Source organism: Petaurus breviceps, unplaced genomic scaffold, assembly GCF_028583685.1.
Source record: "Petaurus breviceps papuanus isolate PSGF00001 unplaced genomic scaffold, PetGlider_PUasm1.0 90723, whole genome shotgun sequence".
NCBI classification, from domain to species: Eukaryota; Metazoa; Chordata; class Mammalia; order Diprotodontia; family Petauridae; genus Petaurus; species Petaurus breviceps.
In genome coordinates this window covers 4,179,037-4,197,202 of record NW_027187323.1, presented here as the reverse complement: position 1 = coordinate 4,197,202, position 18,166 = coordinate 4,179,037, and the positions used below count along the sequence as shown (strand labels likewise).

Sequence of the window (18,166 nt, the reverse complement as noted above, 5' to 3'; positions counted from 1 at the left end):
GGCGGCTCCTCTCCTTTGGGCGCAGTCACAGGAATGTAGGTCAGCCAAAACATTCTTGCTCATCCCCCAATGCTACATTCCAGAGAATTATAAATAGAAGGGTTTCTGTAGAGGTAGCTCAGGATTAGAAGGCCCAGTTCTTTTCCTGACAGCATTTCAACTAGGAAATTCATCATAAAATTTCAGGTTGGGAACTTTTTATGGATGGGTTTGTGAGTGGGGCTTATGAAAAGTGGGTTCAAGTAGCATGAACCAGATTTGATAAGTGATGCTATACTATAAGAGTCTTATACCTATTCCCACCAAGTCATTGTCATGACCTTCAAAGGGAACTATGGAAACACAATGACCTTTGCTATGGTCTCCCTAATAAAGGAAGCCATACTTTAAGATCTTCTTTTAATTTTATTTTTAGATAGGATGAACGATTATTTCCATAATTTTCTACATATAGTCAGAAGACTTTTGTCAAAAAGAGGCTAAAAATTATGTCACTTATTAGAAATATCCTCTTAAGTCCCTTTCTTGTAGTTACTCCTTGTCATTCTCTCCCTAAAATATGCTAAATAATTCCAATTCTCCCCTTACTGTTTGCACCCTTCAGATGCCTTTACGTGGGGCTGTATAAATACTAACAAGGAAATCAGCCTCAGAAAAGTGCTAAATAATCACATCGTTGAAGCTATAACAGCAATACAAAGCACTTTCATTTTCACAAGTACATTTTGAATGTAATAAAATAAAGAGTGTTAGTTAAACAGAGACATTTGCACCATAGGAGGCTCTAGAACTATTCAAAGGTAGTGTTGATAAAGACTAATATGCAGAAGGCATGGTAGAGTAGATTTTTTTATTATTAAGTTAAAATGTATTTATAGTGCTCAAGACTCAAGGGGAACAGCACTAGAGCCATTTTATAAAAAGCTTTCAAGTTTAAGATTTAAAAATTATGTACAAACAATATGATTTGCACAATATTCATTGAAAGACAAAATGCCCCTAAAATTTACTTCTCATTACACTTTGTTCTCCAAAATAATTCCAAGGCTTGGGGAATCAAGCCTGAGGTAATTCAACTTGGAAAAATTACTGATTAAATTGGACTTAAGTACATGCAACATCTATTCTAACACTGAAAGAAAGTATGAATATTGGACCTTGCTTTACATCACACCAAAAATTGACATTTCATTAAACATGATAGCAAACCAAATGTTCATCACTATTCCAGATAGTCTGTAACTGAAATTAGGTCTAAGGATGAGAATTCCATTGCAACCATTGGCACCAAAATCTAGGAAGTAATCTATACTCTACAGTACTCTATAGAAATTTAAATCCTATCCTTATCCTTCTTCCCTCCAACTTCTAAAAGATCCAATATTCCATTTTGAAAAATACTTAGTTTTATTAGGAAAGTCTTACATTGTATTCATATATAGTTACAGCAGTGAGTAAATAAACATTTGCTACTCTACCTATATGCCAACCGCTGTGCTATGTGCTGGCAATGCACAGGAAAGCAAAAACCTGCTCTCTGCCCTCTCTACCCATTACACTCTAATGGAAGAGACAAACACAAAAAAATATACGTGTGTGTGTGTGTATGTGTGTGAGAGAGTATGTATGTGTATATGTGTATGTGTGTATAAATGGAAGACAATCTCAGAAGCACTAGTGAGGGGCAAGGGTAGGGACTAGGAAAAGCTAAACAGAAGATTTTGTATTTGATTTTTGAGGTAGAAGGAAACAATACAGGCATAACAATACTAACCATCTTAGTCACTGGTTTAAAGCCAACAGAAAAATCCCCTTTTGCACCATACTCCCCACTGCCTCTAATTTGGTATGTTATATCAACTTCTTTTCTTTTTGGCTTTTTTTGGAGGGCAATTGGGGTTAAGCAATTTGCCCAAGGTCACACGGCTAGGTGTGTGTGTGTATGTGTGTGTGTGTGTGTGTTAAGGGTCTGAAGCCTGATCGAGCTCAGGTGCTCCTGACTTTGGGGCTGGCACTCTACATACTGCGCCACCTAGTTGCCCTTCTTTTTAAGTCCAGTTTTTATCCATTCCACACATCCTAATACATTTTATAAGGTTTGCCTACACTGCAGCTTAGAGCAGCCGGGTGGTGCAGTGGACAGAGAATTGGGCCTAGAGTCAGGAAGACCTGAGTTCAAATCCAACCTCAGAAACTTACAAGTAATATGACCCTGGGAAAGTCATTTAACCCTGTTTTCCTCAGTTTTCTCACCTGTATAATGAGTTGGAGAAGGAAATGGTGAATCATTCCAGTACCTTTGCCAAAACAGCCCAAATGAAGTCACAAAGAGTCAGATATGACTAAATAACAGCAAAGACTGTTGCTATTTTGATGCCACCATCAAGTTCATTATTTTCTTGCAGTTAATAATAATGCATCTTTATCCTTGTTATCCTTATAAAATGTGTTTATTCTACACATGTGTGTTGCCTCTCTGAGGGGACTGTAAACCCTTTGAGGGCAGGGGCCATACAATCCATATCTTCATACTCCAATGTCATGCAATAAAGTACTTTGAACATAGTTTTCAAATTTTGGTTTGGTTTGAGGCATTTTTTAACAAGTAGGTCTTTTGTTAGGGAAATTAGTGTTGAGGGGAGGCCAGGTAGCACAGCGAGTAAGAGCACCGGCTCCAGTGTCAGGATGACCTGGAGATCGAATCCTGGGCTCAGACACTCAGCACCACACCCAGAAACACCTGGCCATGTAACCTTGAGCAAGTTACTTAACCCCAATTGCTTAAAAAAAAAAAAAAAGAAATCAGTGTTGGAAATAATGGAGTTATTTCACTTGGCCTAAGATTTCCATTGCAGGCAATCCATTCAGTTTTGAAAAAACTGTAAATATCTTGATCTGAGCAGAAAATTCAAATTTGGTCAGAAGATGTTAATGCAAAATAAACATAGTAATAAAGATATCATGATTGCAGTGCAAGTCTACGGAGACTCTGAAAATCCCACAATCACATAACAGTATAATTTCAAAATAATTTTAATGAGCATCTGTAGGGATTGTTATAATGCTCTTTTCTAAAGATTTTGTAACATGACATGAATTCCCCACTGAAGTGAACTTCATGTTAGTATCCAATTCAAAACATTACAAAAACGACATTATTGCCTAACATCTGTCTTATCATCTGATGATTCTGTTGTAAGATTATGATAGGGAAGTTATTTCAGCAGAAGTCAACAGAGACACTGAGGTTGTCATTATCTTCAGATTACTTTGCCGAATACCTCTCACTCTGCAGGCTCATGGTTACCAAGTTAAAGAATCATTAAGCTGGGAAAAGCCCCAAGAGGTCATTTCATCCATTTCTCTATTTTCAGGGTCTCACCTCAACCAATCCAGAGATGATTGCCCAGGGTCTAAGCATTCTAGTGAATAGTTGTCAAGCTCAAATTCTGGGAGTATAAAAAGGAATCATTCTCCACTGAAATCCTTTCATATTAGGAATTAAATATAACTTTGCCCATCTCCAAAGAGGTCTTAGTTAAATTGATTGGCCTTCATATGACTGGAGACAATCTGTTTACCAGTATAATAAAAATGCTACACTAACCCTCAGAAGACGGAAAATATAAAAAGATGATTGTTCATTACAAATGAAAAACTACATGACTTGTTCCTCTACATTTAGACAAACTGTTCTGAGGCATTCTTGTTAACCAGACCAAATTTACAATTCCAGTTTCTACACATGCACACACACACACACACATACACACACATACACACCACACAAGTCTTTATTTTCCCCCCAAATATGAAGCTGTGCTTCCCTTAGTATCAGGAGCTCCCAGTGAGGAAATTCTGACGCAGATTGGCAATTCCTCTGAAACATAGAGTCTTAAAGAAGTGACTGGAGCATTGCTATGAAAAGGGATTTTCCCATGGTCACATAACCCATTTGTCAGAGATGGAACTAGAATCAAGGTCTGCCTGATTCTAAGGCTGGCTCATTCTAATCACTAGGCATCTCCAAGACTATTCCAGATCCTCAGCGTAAAAAAAATAATGTACCAATCTGAAGAAGGGTGCATCCAGATTCACAAAGTTGAATTCCTTGAACAAGAATCTCCCTGCAGGAGATACAGATGAACTTCTGAAAGGCTGAGGGCATGCATACCTGGCAAATTCCCTCCAGTAATAAGGACCAGCATCACTTCCTGGGATTTAGTGACTGCTAGAAGTCCATTCTATTGCTTCCTCATCTTAAATTTACTCATCAGTGTGCAACAGAAGAACCGTGCCTGACAATAGTCCCCTGAGCTCCATCAGACCTTGGAAGCTCCAGATCAGTGCCTTCCCCTGCTCCGGTCTTGATCTTCTCAGATGTATGATATTCATGGTAGACACAGATGCCTCAGCTGTTGCTGAGAGGTTTTGCTTTCCTAATTAATTCCTAGAACTAATCCCATTACCCTAGCTACAGAAGAGATGCCGACTGGTACTAGTCGAAAAAGGTTCCTTGTCAGGAATTCCCTATAACGATGAAACTGAGGGTTCATTCTCTATTCTCTTTTATAGATGAGAAAGCTTATGATGAGAAAGAAAGGTCCAATAACTTACCCGAGACGACAGAAGGCAACCATATTCTCTTTTTTGTCATCATTGTGTCTCTTCACCCCACTCTACCCACATTAGATATATATTTCTCATGTAATTGGGGAAAGAATAAAATATTAATTTTTTTAAAAGATTACATGCTTCTTCGGGGTCTATAGTAAATCTATTTTTGTACCCCAGATCCTGAAACAGTACCTAGCATGTACATGGAGCAGGTAATTTTGTCCTTATAGGGAACTACCAAGGAGGAAATTCTCTCCTTAGGTACATCCTGTCTATGACTTAGTAAATATGTCCGAGTTGCCTGAAGCAGGTAAAGGTTAAATGACTTACTCAGGATCACACAGCCAGCAAGTGTCCTCTGTATGAGGAAGCTCTCATCTAGCTATGCTCCTCCGCAGCCTCACTCAACCTCTGACTCCCCAGATTACTTCTCTGCCTGCTCAGGGACAGTCTTTCTTTTTATTTCTATTTGAATTACAACTGCCTGACACATACCAAAGGCTTAGTAAATTTGCTCTAATCTCTTGCCAGCTTTGATAGAATATAAGCTTGTTAAGGGCAGAGAATACTTCATTTTAGTCTTTTTGATCTTTAGCACATACCTAGGTGGCTGTATTGTTAATGGAATGAGAAGATCTTTCTCATCCATTAATAGGCTCTTGTGACCTCCTTAAGTCACATGGAAGCCTAAGTCACATGAGTTTGAGTCACATGAAGCCTGTGGTATGAGGAGCTTGTTGAATGGGTAGAACAGGAAGGGGGGAATAGGAAGGGTGGAATAGGAAGAGAAGGAGCTGGAGGAGAGCTGGGAGAAAGATGGTCAAAGTAGTGAGAGCTGAGGGAGAAAGAGGAAGAAGGAGGCAAGCTGTGAGTGTTCGTTTGTGGGAAGGCCCTAGCAAGGGGAAGGCTTGAGGATGGTGGCACCCCCTGCATTGTTATTGTGTATAGTTTTCTTTGTTGCTATGATGGATTTAGCTTTCTGGTGTTTGAATAAATGGTTTGGTTCTGTCTTCCATGTGGAGAGTCTGTTATATTTTGTGATTCAGAATTACGCCTACATATTCATAGCCACTGTAGGCACTGTGAATATTGCATTGGTGCTACAGTGGTGCAGTGGATAAAGTGCTGGGCCTGGAGTCAGGGATACTCATCCTCCTGAGTTCAGGTCTGACTTCTGACACATATTAGTTGTTTGACCATGGGTGGATCACTTAGCCCTGTTTGCCTAGTTCTTCATCTGTAAAATGAGATGGAGAAGGAAAGAAAATCCCAAATGGGATTACAAAGAGTCAGACACAACTGAAATGACTGAACAACAACAACATAGTACATAGTAGATGTTTACTATTATATAAATGAGAGACAGAAACAAAGAAACCAAGACAGAGGAGCTGAATCTTGGTCTTTGTGATTCCAAACCCAAAACTCTTCTCTGCTCCTTAATGCTATCTCTGCCTAGCACATACCAGGCACTCAATAAAGGAGTCTAACCATCGTTGAAGTGGCTGAGCCAAGACCAAATTCAGAAGATGTAACTCTAGTCATCGAGGTTACATCTAAAGCTTGAATGTCTTACAAATTATAGCCACATCGAAGACCTCTGAATAACCTATAAAGGAAATAGGTGTCGCATGTACTGGCTGCTTTTCTCTGCTTGGTCCAGGGTGGGGAACCTGCAGTATCAAGGTCACATGGAACCCTCTAGGTCCTCAAGAGTGTCCCTTTGACTAAGTCCAAACTTCACAGAACAAATTCCTTTAATAAAAGCATTTTTTTCTGTAAAACTTGGACTCAGTCAAAGGTCCATACCTGAGGACCTAGAGGGCCACATGTGGCCTTGAGGCCTCAGGTTCCCCACCCCTGGCCTAGTCTGACTTAAAAAATTACTCATGGAGCTCCAGATAAGACCTAGTTGGTGTTGTTCAATGGTTTCAGTCTTATTTTACTCTCCGTGATGCCATTTTGGGTTTTCTTGGCAAAGATGCTAGAATGGTTTGCCATTGCCTTCTCCAGCTCATTTTGCAGATGAGGAAACGGAGGCAAACAGGGTTAAGTGACTTGCCCTGAGTCACACAACTAGTGAGGCTAAATCTGAATTTAGGTCATCCTGACTCCCAACCCAGTACTCTATCCACTGAACCATCTAGCTTCCCATTAGACCTAGTAGCTATTCAATAACCATGCCACTTAATTAGTGAAGGTCTCCCCTTACTCACTCAACTAAATCAGAAAGAAGGAGACATCCTGAAGCCTAGTAGGTAGGTTCTACAGATTTTAATCGCATTATGCATATGATAAAGCGTAACAACAAAGGGTTGAAAAGAGATTGTGGGTGCAGAGAAGTCCATCAGATGCAGGAACATTCCTCTGGGGTAATGGCTGGGCCAAAGCACATCATTTCTACCTCTGCAGACAGGTACTGTTTCAGCATTTCATAAACTGCTTCTATTCGTACCATTTGCTTTCGTTGGGAAAATTAGTCCTACCTCTATAATTCCTCTGTCCTGTGTGGCTCACTAGCTACATCTCTGGGGCTCTTTTTCCTGCTACAGAAAGCCCTCCATTCAGTTTGCCTGCCTTTAGACATCCTGGCCTCGCATCTGTCCTGGTAGGTTTTGACCTCAACTTAGATCCTGGTAGGAGGATGGTGGGTGACTTACCTGACCAAGCAACTTCCCAAGCATATTTTACAGTTAAAACAAAAACTATTCTTTATGCTACCCTATGATGTGACCTGAGGCAACTTAGGGGGTTCAGTGGATAGGGCACTGGGCCTAGAGTCAGGAAAACCTGAGTTCAAATCTGGCCTCAGACACTTACTAGCTATGTGACCCTGGGCAAGTTACTTAACCTCCATTTGCCATGAGGTAGCTAGCTGGCTCAAAGGATAGAGTATTAGGCCTAGACTCAAGAGGACCTGAGTTCAAACCTGGCCTCGGACACTCACTAGCTATGTGACCCTGGGCAAGTTACTTAACCTTTTGCCTCCATTTCCTCATCTGTAAAATAAGCTGGAGAAGGAAATGGCAAACCACTCTAGTGTCTCTGCCAAGAAAACCCCAAATGGGGTCACAAAGAGTCAGACACGACTGAAACAACTGAACAAATGGAGGTGAGACGATAAGCCACAAAGCGCAGGGCCGTGTACCATGGAATAGATTATGCGATCTTTTTTTAGAAATGACTAAATCTCTATAAAAGCATTAAAAATTAATGCACTAATGTACTATTAGAACTCTGCTGTTCATTATAGTAAATGATGCTTTGTTTGAAATTTTTAAATAAAAAATAATTTCTTCAAACTTCCCAACAATTTTCATCTAAGTCAATAAGAACCCTTGGAATCACATCAGAGTGGTAGAAAGCTCAGATGGGAAAAGGTCTTTAAATGCAAATCAGTATAGAAATTCCACAAAAACGTATTAAAAGTCCAGACCCAAGTGCAACTCTGGTTATTACGTTACTTTCTGAAACAAAAATTGAACCAGGAATGGTGCATCAGAGGGTCATCAGTCTCCTCATAGGAGAGACAGGACATTCCGAGACGCAGCTGTATTGACAGGTCTATCAATCAGTCTTGTTTTGCTCAATCATTTCAGAAAATAATAGATTTGATCCCACAGCCTTTCTGGAGACCAAACTCCTCCAGACAGCAAATCTGGGATTGTGTGTGCACACGCGTGCGTGCATGTGTGTGTATGATGTGGCATGTTTGTGTGTATGGTGTGGTGTGTGTTATATGGTGTGTGTATGTATGTGTGGTATATATGCATGTGTATATGTGTTTGTGAGATTTTAAATCCAGACCTGTGTCCACTGGCATTGCAATGTGTGTGTGTATGTATGTATGTATGTATGTGTATATATCTTGTTAATACATACATATATACATATATGTGTATATGTAAGCTCCAAGTCTGGTGCTATCTACGGAACCATCTAGCTCTCTATATGGACGTGTATATATACATACATATACATATATACACATCTACATATATCAACAGAGAAACAGACAGATAGAGATGTACACATCTACAAAGACAGGTGGTGCGGTGAATAACACACCAGACCTGTAGTTCAAATCCAACCTCAGACACTTACTATCCATGTGACCCTGGGCAAGTGATTTGATCATAGTTTGCCTCGGTTTCCTCATTTGTAAAATGGTGATAATAATAGCACAACTCCCAGGGTTGTTGTAGGAATTAAATAAAATAATAATTATAAAGCTCTTAGCACGGAGTCTGGCATACAGTAAGTGCTATATAAATGTGGCTATTATTGTTATTATTAATTTATATATAAATCTGTTATTTGGGGCTCTATGTAGGGACCTCTCCATGTGGGAATTCTATCTACTCAACGCAAATTAGGAATTGTTCCATAATTTCTAGTCTCAGAGACTTGTGTTGGGTACTGAAAGTTTAAGTGACTTGCCAAGTTTTTGCATTTATTAAGTTTCTATAAAGACAAGACCTGACCACCAGTTTTGTCCTCTGCTCCCAATGCCATGCTGCTTGTGACTAGATTATATGGGTGCATATGTAGTTATTATTGCCCATATATATAATATCTATGTAAAGTTTATATAAGTATCCATATAACAATAATAGCCTATCATTATACAGCATGTAAACATTTACAAAGTACTTTATTAAATTAATTCATATTTGTACACATACATACATATATTTGAATATGGGGGAAAGGAGAGGAAATGTATCAAACAGATCCAATTTAAAGCCATATCCTTCAAGCAGAACAAACTCCAGGCCTAAGTCTGAAGCATAGAAAGTGAATTGTGGCCTCTGGTAGTGACTGTAGTTACTGTTTTGGTTCATTTTTCTTTCATTTTAAAATGAAACATTACTTAAAAGTATGTACCCAATCACTGGCATAAATGGGGGGAAAGGAAATGGAAAACCTATGACATAACTTGATTCAAATGCTATGTTGACTTCAAAAATCAATTTTAATAGCCTAAACCCCTAGCCAGAGGGTTCATGGAATTATAGATTTATACAACTTTCAGGAAGTGGTTTTCAATTTGGGATGTGTGCACCCCAGTGGGTATGGAAGGTGATCCACTGGCAGATTGAAGAAAATGTTAAAACTAAGGAGGGCAACATAGGTTCTCTTGTAGCTTCAGCTGATTTCCTCCTGGTTTCCTTTGCCAGCACAAGAAAATAGGCCCTCTATCAGCAAGTACTTATTGAGAGCTTAGTCTGGGTGAGGCACTGTGATAAGCACTGGCAAGTGGGCAGGTATTCCTTTGCCATGACCCCTGTCCCTTCTCCCTCTCACCCAGTAACCAAGGCTACCCTATGTCCCTTGATCCCACACCACCATGACCCCAGATTACAAGAGGAACAGGTAAACTCTGCTTCCCCAGAAGCAGGGATATTCCCAACATCTCACCTTCTAAGCACGGGAGTGATCCAGTCAAAGGGACACACTTGAGGACCTAGAGGGCCACACGTGTCCTCAAGGGCATAGGTTCCCCACCCCTGCTAGGGGAAGATGTGTGAAATATATGCTCCATAACCCAGGACAGACAAGAATCTGAAGCTAAAGGAGGGGTCCCTCAGAGGCCCAGCAGAGGGAAAATGATTCCCAAGGATGCAAGCACCTTGCTATCCTCCTGAAGTCTTCACTCTCTCCTATCCCCAGGAAAACAAGGGAAGCTCACTGGTCTAGGAGGGGGTGAAACAAGTAGAGTCCAAAACTAGAAGGAATCACAGTAATAGTAAGCAGCAACAGAGACAGCAGCAAGCAAAAAAAGACAAGAGAAGGTAGAAACTGGTGCTATCAGTGAGTGGCAAGATCAAATACAAGCCCCTAACACTGCTCCCAAAACTAGTGTTTCAGAGAGCTCGCAATCACATAAAGAAGATCAGCCAATGCCAGGGATCTTTCCACTTCTTCCTACCCTCCCCGTGTCCCCTTCTCTCCATCTGTGACAGCCAACCTCGTTATGACCTGACCTCCAGAGGTCATAACACTATCCCTGCTCCCCAACTGCATCAGGGAGGATGGAAACCTACTAGATAAATTTTGCCAAAAACCTTTGCCTGATATGGGATTATTAAATGAATATCCTTATTTAGTAAGGACAGTGATTTAGGTCATTCTTCCATCGGTATCACTGTATCTTCATGGAGCATCTTTTACAGCTACAGCAGAATTATGTATTGAAGGGATGATAGAACCAAACTTTGACATCTCTGTTCCATAGAGTAGATTTTCAAAAGTAATGAAATATATTCAATGACCTTGCTTTCACTAAATAATTACACATATGCATTTACATTTTAACTAGAACAGAAGCCTTTTTTGTATCATCAGTCTCCAAAAATTTAACTCCTAAAAAGATTTGTAATGTTGTTTATTTTATTTTAATCCTCTAAAATTTTTAATTTTGCATATGCTTTATAATTCATTATATTAGTTCAGTATGTGCAAACAATTTATAAATAAATATATACATATTGGTGATGCTTGCTCAGAAATGTTTTACTAATATGGATACAGATTTTTTTTTTTAATTTGGAAGAGTTTTTAAGAGGACCAAGAGTAAATCACGCCTCTCACCTCTTATAAGAGGCAGTGGACTATGGGTGAGACATAAATACAAAAATTATGCAGCAGCTCTGATTATAGCAGCAAAGAAGTGAAAATTGAGAGGGTTCCCAGAAGATGGGGGCAGGATGGCTGAACAAATTAGGATATATGAAAATAATGGAATACTATTGAACTATAAGAAATTATGAAAGGGACAATTTCATTGAAATATGGAGAAACTTTGTGAATTGATTCAGAGTAAAATAAACAGAAGAAAATTTATACAGTATAAACTACATTGTGAAAACAAGACGTAAGAATTCTGATGACCATAATGATGAATCATGATTCTGGAGAACTAATGATGAAACATTATTTATCTGCTGACAAAGAGGGGCTAATTATATTATAGAATAAAATACATATTTGAGGGGCATGACCAATGGAGGAATCTATTTTGTGTGACTGCATATTTGTTTGTTGGTTTTTTGAGGGCAGTTGGGGTTAAATGACTTGCCCAAGGTCACACAACTATTTTGTGTGTGTGTGTGTGTGTGTTAAGTGCCTTGAGGCCAGATTTGAACTCAGTTCCTCCTGACACCAGGACTGGTGCTCTATTCACTGCTCCACCTAGCCTCCCCCTGCATATTTGTTTACAAAGGTTTAATTTGGTTTGTTTTCCAAGGGTGAGGTGGATGGAACAGGTAGGGAGGGAATTAATTTTTGTTAATTGACAAAAATTAATTAAAAAGAAGCAAAAGTAATGTTTTAAGAGGGCATTTTAAAAGAATAATAGATTTAGGGCTAGAAGGTCATCTAGTCCAACCCCTCATTTTACATCTTAGGAAAGTGAGTCTCAGAGAAATGAGTCATAGCTTGCTGTCTTTCATGCTTGATAAGGACCAAAATGATGTCACTATGTCGGAGCCAAGGTACAGTGTGTCCATCTGTGGCTGATCAAACCAATACAAGCTTGAAAGGTGATACCAGAGGTAGGCATATTAATATTTGGAGTAGAGAGGTCTCCAGATTTGTGCATCTCATGTTTCTTTCGAGCTACAGCAACCCTGCTTTGCTCGTAGAACACAGCACCTCCTTTGATGTGGGCACGCTATATGAGGTGGTCTTATGCCAGTGTCTCCCATGTTTCACAGTTGATCCCAAAGCTCTTCAGAGAGCTGACATTGCTGACCACCATGTGAGTGCTTGCCTTGTATGACTTCTTCATAAAATAGTCTTTTAGGCAAACATAGTTTTGGCATTTAAACTACATGGCTGGCCCATCCAAGATGTGTTCTCTGAGGTAGAGTTTGAATTCTCCACATCTTCTGATCCCTCTGCCTTCAAGGTCCATTGGAACAAATTGTTCACATCCACTTATTCCACCAGGTAAGTCTTACTTAGAGTAGATAGCCTCCAATTCACCATCAAGTTTGAGGCCTGTCAGTTACCTTCAACCTGGTTTAGTCCATCTGCTGAAATGGTTTCCCAGAGTGTGGCCACTGCACATGCTTCTTGGAGCCACAGGTGAAAGTTGGGTGGCAGGTGGACACCAAAGGTGGAAAGCAGCCCTGAAAAGGGCTAGGCAGTCTTTACACCAGAGATAGTCTTCCCTGAATACCTATACATCTCCTGATATCACATAAGTTGTAAGTAGCAGAGGATGATCCTCTGGCTCCAAATTCAAAATTAGTTCTGCTTCTAAGTATGTGGTTACCATCCAGAATAAAAATAAAATTGCTACATGCAAAAAAGTTATTTACAATAAACATTGCAAATACAAACTGTGTGCTTTGGAGACTACCTAACAATGGAATGAAAATGACAGTCATCAAAAATAAAATTAGAGAATCCAGTCACATGAGATAAACCAAGCTAAATGGGTTGGGTATGACTGCCAGTATCTTTTTTTTTTTTTGCTTTCTGGAGGGGGAAGGCAGGGCAATTGGGGTTAAGTGACTTGGCCAAGGTCACATGACTAATAAGTATTAAGTTTTTGAGGCTGGATTTGAACTCAGGTTCTCCTGACTCCAGGGCCTGTGTTCTATTCACTGTGCCACCTAGATGCCCTGAGGGCTGGCAATATCTTAAGTCACTTAAACTCAGTTTCCTCATCTGTACAATGGGTATAATAATAGCAGTTGTCTCCCAGGGTTGTTGTGAGGATAAAAATGAGATAATCTTTGTAAAGTGCTTTACAAAACTTCAAGCACTGTATAAATGACATTGTTATCACTGTTACAGAATCTGCAGTCAATTTGGTCAAATGGCAGGAAGGAAAGGAACAACAGCACAGTTCCAGGGGTAATTCCTCTCCCTTGAACAGAGCAGAAATCTCAGAGGGTGCAGAGTAAACTCATGCCTAGCAATAGTTGGCATCTCCTTCTGACCCTCACCAGCAACAGTCTTTCAGCAGAAAATTTAGAAAACTTGAAGCTTCCTGAAATGGTTCGCCTCCCCACTACCCACTAGCAACCCAGGTACCTTCCCCAGCACTTGCCCTAGAAGCAACAAATTGCTAGTTATGGTTCTGTTAATGAAAAGAGTAGAGAGAATGAAGTTCAAATAGCAAACCACATGAGGCATTATGCTTATGAGGGAAGGGATGAGGTTCCTGAGTACAAAATGGGAAGTAAAAACAATCCAGTTGCAGCATAGCTAACAAGAAAGCAACCTGCTGTTCTATGCAAGAACAAATGTGAAATGCATTCCATTTATAGAAGATCTACTCAGATCTTACTACCTCTGTGAAGCAATGCTCAGTCCTCGCTCCATTATCCTGCTCTGAAATCTTTTTGTAATTAGTTTCTATTATACTGATTTATGTATCTAATCCCATCATATCTTGCAATGTAGTTTCTATGTGTGCTGGTTTTGCCTGTATTATTCTTCCTCCCCCATATAGAAGGCAGCAGTAGGAATTAAGTCACTATATGAGCAAAAGTCACATTGACCTGTGCTTTGGGATGTCTGAATATGTAGATCTAGAGACTGAAAACTAGTATACAGTTCAGCTAAGAAACTGAGTGACAGAGGGCTCTTACCTAGCTGTAATCTGAGCTCGTCAGAACACAGAGAGGAACAATCAAGTGTATAATACTCAAGATCACTGTCTGAGACTCTTGCCAAGGTATGATGTCCCAATACAAGAGAAAATCCAAGACAGTAGACTAGTGGTGAGTCATCTAATACCAAGCAATAAAACACTAGGGAATCTATTAGACGATATAGCTCCAGAAAATGCCCATGGCCCTTGTAAAGATGTCCATTAAAGAGCTAGTTTGATTCCCTAGCAAATAGAAGACAGACAAGACGTTTGGAGAACCAGACCCCACTAAGGGACTGTCTGAAAATTATAGGTGGAGGGCTGGCACCAGATTACAGCCTATATATGGAACATATAAGTCCAAATCCAGATGAAAAGGAAACTGGATTTGGGTAACCCTGAGGGTAGAGGAAAGGTCGTTAAACTTGCCCCAGGTTGAGCAGGACCTTTGCCTACACTTGGTCTAGGGCATGGATCCAGAAGCCACCCAGTTTCTACCACCACTCCAGCTTCAGTTCCAAAGCCACAGAAGTCACTTTCAGAAACATATCCCTTAAGGAACAGAAGTGGCTCGGTGTCACTTAGGCTGTCCATAGGCATGGACAGAATGAGGAAATGGTTAGGAAATGAAAGCAGAGCACCACAAAAGCATTTAGGGCTATCTGTCCAATAACCAAGCTGACAGCCAGCAGCCCAGGAGTGATGGGTAAGGGGGCCACTCATAGTTCAGTGATTCTTGCTGGTACACAGCTGAGGACTGTCTTTGTGGAGAGATGTCTCTCAAATAATAGTGTAAATATAAAATTCAATGTACTACATATCTTCGATGCCTGACATTGTATAAATTGTACTTGAATAAAACTAAGCAATGTCTAATTCTACAATGTTGCTCATAAAAATCATATTTAGAGCTGGAACAGACCTTTAAGATCGTCTAGTCCAATCCCTTCCTTTTCAGATAATGAAAATGATGCCCATAGAGCAAGCAGCTCATCCAAGTAGCTCCCTCCCCTCTCCCCCAGGGAGGGGATCAGGGGCCAGACTGGGGCAAATGACTGTGTTTCAGGAAATGCACTCCTGCCTTCTAGGAGGCAGCTTCTTGGGGAAATGGGCTTGGCTTCCACGAGGAGTGTGGAAACTAGACCAGAGCTAGTGATCATGCTGCTAAGAAAAGAATTATGGATTAAAAATCGAGCCTTACAAACTGAAGACCCAGAGAGAAAGCTGGGTATTCACTGCAACAGCAGTGGTAGGGGAGAAGGAGAGCATAAGTGTTTATTAAGCACTTAATATATACCAGGCACTGTATAAAACACTTTACAGATATTATTTCATTTGATCCTCGCAATAACCCTAAGAAAGGTAGGTGCTATTATGATCCCCATCATACAGCTGAAGAAACTAAGGCAGACAAGGGTTAAGTGACTTGCCCGGGGTCATATAGCTAGTAATCGGGTGAGGACAAATTTGAAGTCAGATCTTCCTGGTGCCAGGTATAACACTCTATCCACTGCTGGTAGCAGCAGTAGTGGGAGGGTGGGATAGTTGAAAAAAAGCAAATAAATGAAAACAAAGGAAGACTTGCCCCTTCACCAAGTCCCCCTAGTCTTTTCACTGAATTCTTCTTACCTGTGAGTCGTGCTAGACTTGGAATTTGAAGGGATGGTGCTGACCCAGATGTTAGAAAGGCCTCACCAAAGGGGAGTACTTCAACTGCCTTTCCCAGATTATGCCCGTCCTTAATAGAACTGTTGTTGCTGCTGCTTCTTCTGCTGCTGCTAGTTAAATGCTTTACCTTTATTACCTACAAAGAAACATGGCCAAATACTGATGCTCCTGGATTGGGACTGAGCCATAAAGATTATAAAGAGAGAACAGCTAACAGAATTAAGCCCAGTCTGTATATGTTCTCAGAGCTAAGATCCTGAGCCACAGGTTGAACATACAATTGATAAACAAATCTTTCTTTCATGATTAAAAGGAGCATGATAGTGCAGATTGAGCCCTGAACTTAAGAGTAGATACAGTCAAGTTCCAGTCCTGCTCCCTAGAAACTTACTAGATGTGTGACCCTGGGCAAGTCATTCACCCTTCCTATGACTCAGTTTTCTCATTCATAAAATGAAGAGGCTGAATCTGATGGCCTCTTAGGTCCCTTCCAAGTCAAAATCTATGATCCCTGAAGAAAGGAAATGGCCTTGTATATATCAGCATAAATAGGTAATAGACAAAAGGAAGAATTTCTAGACAGTGAGAGTCAGTAAATGCTAAAATGGTTTCCTAAGGAAAGTTGTTTATTCTCTTGATTAGAGGTGAAAGTGAGGGGAGGTGGATTTCGAACAAAGAATAGATTTTTCATTTGTTTGGAATGATGGGTAAGGTATGGTTATGCCTGAAGGCAGGATACCGTGTCAAGATTCTTTCTGGTCATGGAATTACCATAGACCATAATTACATAATTAGTCTAATAAAATCTATCTCCTTAAAGGTAGTGGGCAAAAGATAACCTGCATAGTTGATACAAATTGCCATGAGCTGTTAAGATTTCTAATTGTGGCCCAGGGAGGAAGGAAGGCAATTGCGTTGTTCCACGCAACAGGTGCCAGTTACAAGTCCTGAGCACCACGTGTTTTAAATAGCCAGTCTGAACACGGAAAAAATAGCGTGTATCATTTCCTACAAGGAATATAAAAATATCTTCAAGTATAGAGGTCACAAACTCTCAGTTTATTGCATGCTTTCAAAAATGGCTTTTGGAGGAAGGGAAGAGACAACTATATGATGGGCGTGAAGGTACATGTTTCCTGTTGTGCAATCATATTTTTTCCTGGTCCTGAAATGTAGCAACAAGACAGCCCTCATTTCTTTAGGGTTGGCTATCTCAAAAGAGGGCACTGTTTTTGGCAAGAAGCCTCACCCTAAAGATCTGCATGCTTCCAGCTGTTGACCTTCCTCGGATGCACCATCAAAAAGGAGAATTTTCCCAGGCCTGTATTTGATTTCAACACTCATTTATTTTCTCCAACCTCACCCACATGCCAGTACATGTCCAATAAAGTGTTGAAATTTTTTCTCTTTAGCTGTAAACACAGTACAAATCCAACTCCCACATAAACAATATCTGCTGCAAAATCATGTAGCACCCACATATTTGTTTAATGAAACAAGGCCTCGAATGGAAAAGTTACAATTGCATTTAAAGTTGAGATGCCTGGGGACAATTTTGATAGTGTTTAGAGGTTGATAATTGTGGGGAACAGGAGAAATGAAAGATAAATATTGGCAGTGACTGAAAGAAAATGAAAAGGCTGTATTAGAAACTGTGAGCAATGAACAATAAAGGGTATGATGTAAAAGACCAGGGATTTCATGAGTATTTAATGTATGGGTACACATTATACTCAAATGCCAGGTGCCTCCTGCTTTTCATAAGCACAATCATTTATGAAAAGAAGTAGTAAGTTCTATAACAGGAAAGAATTTAGAATGGTCTTGCATTTACAAAACTTGCTTCTAAGCAAGAGGTTCAGATTTAACCTTTTTTAAGTCTTGTATCTCTTTCTGGGGAAGCCTATGGACCTCTTCTCAGAATAATATTTTTAATGCACAAAATAAAATACACAATAGCCTACAAAAGGAAAACCAGTTTTATTCAAATTCATGTACCTCAGGTTAAGAACATATGCTCATTCCAGTACTCTTAGAGCCTGGGCACACCTAGGAAGAGAAAACTAATATAATAATAATGATAGGTCATATATCTATGTACTTTTAAGTGACTTAACCAGGGTCACACAGCTAATCAGTGTCAAATGTTTGAGGCTGAATTTGAACTCAGGTCCTCTTGACTCCAGGGCTCTATCCACTGTGCCATTTAGCTAACCCATATATATGTGTGTGTGTGTGTGTGTGTGTGTGTGTGTGTGTGTGTGTGTGTGT

At 40.0% G+C, this 18,166-nt stretch overlaps 1 long non-coding RNA gene across 8 annotated transcripts in view; it reads right to left on the bottom strand.

Annotated features, from left to right (window-relative positions):
* LOC138145087 (uncharacterized) overlaps positions 1–18,166 on the bottom strand; it is a 122,547-nt gene that overhangs the window by 55,547 nt on the left and 48,834 nt on the right. Inside the window, exon 2 of one of the 8 annotated variants that reach the window (XR_011164094.1) lies at positions 15,857–16,031. The exons of the other annotated variants lie outside the window; for them this stretch is intronic. This is a non-coding gene — a long non-coding RNA (uncharacterized lncRNA). The remainder of the gene's footprint in view (positions 1–15,856; positions 16,032–18,166) is intronic. 8 annotated transcript variants of the gene reach the window in all.